Source organism: Corvus kubaryi, unplaced genomic scaffold (genome assembly GCF_017639235.1).
Source record: "Corvus kubaryi isolate FWS band 111438036 unplaced genomic scaffold, C.kubaryi_AGA036_p1.0 133, whole genome shotgun sequence".
Classification (NCBI taxonomy): domain Eukaryota; kingdom Metazoa; phylum Chordata; class Aves; order Passeriformes; family Corvidae; genus Corvus; species Corvus kubaryi.
Genome location: NW_024580667.1, coordinates 12,677,639 through 12,683,725, shown reverse-complemented (window position 1 = coordinate 12,683,725; position 6,087 = coordinate 12,677,639).

Here is a 6,087-nt window from a genome sequence, read left to right as displayed (position 1 = left end):
TTCGAGGGTCCACTCTTGAAGTTTTTTGGGGTACAATTTTAAGGTTGAGCCGTTCAGAAACAAAAACAGAGGCCCTTCTCCTTCCCTGGGAGCAAAGGGTCTTCATCATCTTCATCTTTAGGACTATCTCTGGGAGCATCTCTACGGACTGAGGTTTTCTCCTTTCCCGTTCGGAGCAAAAGTCCTCATCTGGTTCACCTCTACGGACTGAGGTTTTCTCCTTTCCCGTTTGGAGCAAAAGTCCTCATCTGGTTCATCTCTCCCTGTCCAAACTTCTCATGAAATTACAGCTGCGCCAGCATCTGCCTATCTCAGCGCAGGTGCTTTTGCTCACGAGTTGAACACTCCACCCCCCATATCTTCATGAAATTACAACAGGATACTCTGATATATCATAGCTTCACAACAGAATTTCAGCTTTAAGCATCTCCTCTCTCTCTTCCCTCAGGTTTTCAGCTCTTCACAGCAATAAAAGGGTTAATCTCACCTCGGCCTTGCAGCTTTGCAGCTGGAATGTTGAATTTTTCTTATCGCAGTGGAGAGGGGGGAGAGCCGAGCCGCTCCGGCTGCCCACGGCAAGGCAGTGGTGGGGGGGTTCCATGGCTGGAACAGGTCCATGGCTTCAGGATGGCCGTGGCCCGGCCCGGCCTGGCCCAGGCAGGGCCTGGCCGGGCCCGCTGGCCCCCACACGGGGCCCGCAGCCACCTGTGCCAGCGCCGGAAACGAGAGAGAGCTTGGAGGGGGAGTTTGCCTATTCTTAAATGTGGATCACAGAGGTGATCACAACTTTAAGTGGCTTAGAGAATTGTCCATATTCAAACTGGCCAGCTGATAGGTTCTATCAGTTCCCAGAGGAAACTGTAAGCACCCCTTAGCAAGGACGTCCCTTCCGGGACTATGCTTGCTAACCTATGACAAGTATTTAGTATATTACATAAGGGTTTTGGATTCTGGATACAGACACTAAATGTAGAAACATGGACTCTCCATGAGACTTGGCTTAGTAAGACAATTCTATTTCTTATAGAAGGAAGTGTGATTCTTCTTTTACATAGAAACATTGTCTTTTAAAAATTAGGTCAAAAGAGCCCCCAAATGAGGGATACTGCTGCTATGGTTGAAAACAATAGTAACTACATAGTTTAAGTGCAACCAAGAGAGAAAGGAGTAAGAATGAGAAGTCAGACAGTGAAGGAAAATATAGTATTTAAATATAATGAAAGGGACATGCTTTGGGAAACTGTTTATGTAAAGCTACAAATGTTCTGAAAATGGGACTGATTTTAAAAAGATACTCACTACAAAAATATGTGAGCTATGCTATCTAATCTGTCATCATTTTTAGGGACACCAGAGCTCCATGGGGGAAAAATAGGTGGAAAACAATGTGATGTGTAAGTCTGTAATGATATATGTCAGTACCATTGTTCTGAGATGAGGGTGAGGACTGTGGCATTGAAGGGTCTAGACAACTAGGAATTGCCCTCAAGAGCTTTACACACAGACCACTGCAGCAGAAAGCCACCCTGCAATCATGTCATCTTACCCCCGTCTTGTTCCAACCAAATGCTGACATAAAACTGTGAATTATGCTCAAGAATGAAACACATCATGGGCAAAGCTACCTATGTGCACACTGAAGGTGCCTATTACACACAGTAAGAGATATTAGTATGAATGAAATCCATTAACCACAACTGGTCATTATTACTGAAATAAAGATGTACAGCTCTTGAAATGTCAGATTGTCTAAATTACTGAAGTCTGGTAAAAATATTTTTTAACTTTAGTCTGTCTACTATTTTCTTGTCATAGAGAAATAATAAAAACACACAGATTTTAGATTTACAAAAGAACAGCAAAAGTGTTTTTACTTTGCTAAAAGTCAATTTACTTTATTGGAAAATACAATGCAAATGATCGCTTCCACACATATGTCATTTTCTTTAGGTATTAGCACTGTCAAAAGTCCAATAAATTACAGTAAAAAGTGGACTGAGTTCAGAATATCTAAAATTAAATGCCAGCAACTCAGTTATTCATCCTTGCTTCTGCAAGTCAAAACAGTCACATTCTGATCTTGCAGGTTATAATTAGGCTGAGTCCTGCCTCTGTAAAAGCAGAATGTGTATCTTGCGATCTACCCACGTATGTTTAGGAAGCCAGCAGAAAGGGCAGTGCTAATGCATAGGGGGAGAATACAGCAGGTGGTTAAGCAGCACAGAAAACCTATTTTTAAACTAAGAGGCAGAGAGTAGGTAAGCTCTAGATCACTGGTACTTTTCATAGCCGAAACAAGCCTTGTTAAAGAAGACAGTAAGACTATTTCTTAAAAACCAAATTCTATTTCTTCTGTTACGTTCCTGCTCTTAGAAGGACTTCATCTGTCTTAGAAGTGCTGGGCAGAGCTGCTTGCACTTCTGTCATGGGGATGTGCAGAAAGCCCTCATCCCTACTGGCACACACACTGCACCCATACCAGGAATATCTTGTGGAGTGAACCACTTGCCATTTTGGTTGCATTGCCCACCAAATGAAGTAAGAAAGAATTGGTTTGTAGTCCTTGCATAGAAATGATTGCACAGAACGGAATAAAGCCATAGCTCTTTGATCATGAGCCTAATCTTCAAAATGAAATGATCAAGAGCAATACTTGCAAATTACACATTTTAAAATATACATTCTAGGAAAAGTTTTGTAAAAGGATGTCTGTGCATACTCTGCCACCTGAGAATTGTGACTACTGCATGTATTGCAAGTGGAACACTGTATAGGAAATTCACCATAAAATTATTTTTAAATTACTGATTGCTCAACTGAGAGCTTGGTTCCCAGGAAAGCAACAGCCAGTTTATAGAGAATAATAATAAAACCAGCATCACTCCCTTTTGTTACACTGTTTTCTCTTAAGACCTTAGGAAAGAAACTATATATATTGACTATTTCATGGTTTTTCTTTCTTCTGTATGTAATGAAATGTCATTGCAAGAAAGAAGAAATAAATATTCTGCTACTATCCATGTGCCAATTTCTGCCCTTTTCAGCTAAGAAAAACTCCCACTGATTTTTGCCCTTTTAAAGGCTCTTCTAACGCCATGATAGTATCTTGCCCCATTTATATACATTCATACCTCACTAAACTAATGCTCGTTACTCGATGTCCTCTTGTCATCCACTTCCACTTACATTTACACCAAACTTATTCCTACTTGGCTCTTAGTGTCAGTGAAAATACAGATGCAGTGGGTAAGCAGGCCTCTCCTTCCAGGCTGTATGACATTGGGTGGCCACCAAACCAGGAGCTGCCTCTGCACCCAGCCTCTGTGGTGACTCACAGGCGCTCCAGAGAAGTAGGACACGTGTAGGACTTGGCACTTCTCGCCATTTCCAGCAGAACAGATCAGACTGCTCTGATCTGCACTGGAGGGCCAGCCTGACACTGAGCCAGCTAGTTTGTGGGACCGAAAACAGAAGTCAAGACAATCTGGTTGCTACCTTCAGGTGTTTGTCTCTGGCCTTGATCACTCCACAATCCTCTTAGGAGTCCATGGAGAAAACACTTAGGTGGCCCTTGGGAAACTTGGGGGTTTCCCCTTTTTTAACAGAAGTTTGTCTAAAAAAAGGTATGTTGTTATGAATGAGACCTGCTGCTTATTTGTATTCAGAGTCATATATGCTTGCTTCACCTGGTAAATCATATTTTTTTCTTATATTTTGTTTTAGTGACTTTGTGGAATGTAGTCTAGCTTCCCAAAACAAAATCTCTATAATAGATGTGAATGTCAGTAAAAAGGGTTTGGCCTCCATATCCACACCTGATTTGAAGGGTTCACATTAGAAAATTCCATCTTTATAGTTGAGTTAAATTAGCCCTAAACATTTGGAGACAGTAAACAAAGACGTGTTGTATTCTATCATTTCTGTTACAACCACAAGATGAAGGCAAAAAATATGATGATGAATATGGAAGTAACCTAGAAGACAACTGAGCTATGATGTTTGATTTCAGACATGTAAAATTATGGACTGCTGTCTGCAGCCAAGCTCCTCAAGATTAAAGTTTGTAAGAAAGTGTTCTATCTTATCTATCAAACAACATACTTCACTCACACACACTTTCCAAAAGAAGACAGATTTCAGTAAAAGGAGTAACTACGTCATGTTAGTGCATGAAACTGGTTGCCTGTGAGAAGCACTGTAAGAAAAGGAAATTTATTTTGTGTACATTGTAAGAAAAAATCTCTCGGCTCTGATTTTGCTACCACAGTGGTTCTCTATATGCTTTCTTACAAAAACTCTATGTGTGCTACATTTCTTAAAATCTGGCCTCATATTAAAATGACAAGATACATTGATAGAAAAAAAAAAGTTTTAATTGCTAACATATGTTATTGGAAGCTCATTCAGTTATTTTTAAGCATTAAAGCACTATCCAGCCATTTATCTTCATTTTAAACTTGCAGCACCACTGCCTTCTATTCTGGAATCTGTTGCAGGTGTAGGGAGATTAATAAGGACCACAAAAACCACTAACAATATCTGAAAGCAACACTGGTAGCACATTTTTTCACTTCAGTTCAAGTTATCCTTACAGCTGTGGATGATATGAGGTACTCCTGACACAAGAACATGGGATGATCCATACATGAAGTGGGAGTTCTGGCAGACTTTTAAGCATCAAGGTTTAAGTATCGGTTGACTGCCAACTGTGAAACAGGAATCAGGTCTTTCGGATGTTACACTAGAAACCCCTGGGACCCTCTTTCTGAACGACAAAGCTCCAAACCTTCAACTACACTGGCAAGCACCAAGGTCTAACAGACCTGTAGAGTGCAACCATTGGTGCTGAGGGCCTGATCTTCAAGCTGTACTCACCTCAAGGACTCCTGGTGTTTGATTAGTTCAGTTTGAGTCCCTCCCAGTGCTCATTTGTGGCTGGAATGCATTAGTTATCTTCATATAGAAGGGATCTATTTCATGCACTCCAACACCACTCCATACTCTGAATTACAGCACTGTTAGCAGAGATGATGACAGCATTTACTTCAAAAGTGCATCCCTGATCTAAACTAAAACACTTCAGTGCCCCAAGGCTCATGAAGCAGTCCGTGTGGAACAACAAACGAAAATGAGATGCCCGATTTTTATGCCTTGCAATGCCTTAAATTCTGCTCTCTGTTTGTGCAGATTTTTCTAGGCTACATATCCTTAAAGAAGAAATACACTTTTGGTAGCAATACTCAACTATTGCTGAGTCCTGCAGCACGTTATGTCCATTGGGCTTCATAATATTTTTGTAATTTAAATAACCATTGAAGCATACCAAGAAAATGGGAGTCGAGTTCGAGCATCCATAACTTGCAGAGCTACATTTTGCCGTGATGCATCTCATATTCTATGTCTGCTGGATAGTGGCTGTTAGTTTAAAACTGTTACTTCGTGTGAGCAAATCTAAAAGGTGAAAGCCTTACAGGTGCCAGCAACAGAATTTGAAAGCCCAGATTACGGTTTTGTAAAAAAAGGATGGAGAAATGCTTAAGGTCTGGAGGCATTTTCACCGTGTCAGAAGCTGATGTGAAAAAAAAAAAAAAAAAAAAAAAAAGATGTTGTTTTTAAAAACCCCCGCTCCCCTTCTCTCCACCCGCTCTCCTTCTCTCCACCCATCCAGCTGAAGCAGCAGCAGCTCCCTACGGCGCTTCTCCCGCCTCCCCGCTCCGCACCCGGGTGACTAACGGCTCTGCGTGCCGGAGGCGGGGACCAGTTTCCCTGCCAAAAAAAGAAAAAAGAAATTAAAAAAATAAAAAAAGGAAGCCCATCCGTTCCCCGGAATCCCCTGCACGAGAAGCCCCCTGCCCCCCTCCCTGTCAGGGAGGGACACATCCCTCACAGCTGCCAGGGGGTGGTCCCCCACCTCTCCACCTGCGGAGATGTCCCCCTATCCCCCATGACCGAACCTGCTCCCAGGACCGCCCGGTGCCACCCCCGGGGCCGCGGCCACGCCGCCTCCGCACCCGCTGCGCGAGAGCTGCGCCTCAACCGAGCCGGCCCCGAGCCGGGCGGTGCCGCGGAGGCGGGGCCAGGGGCGGG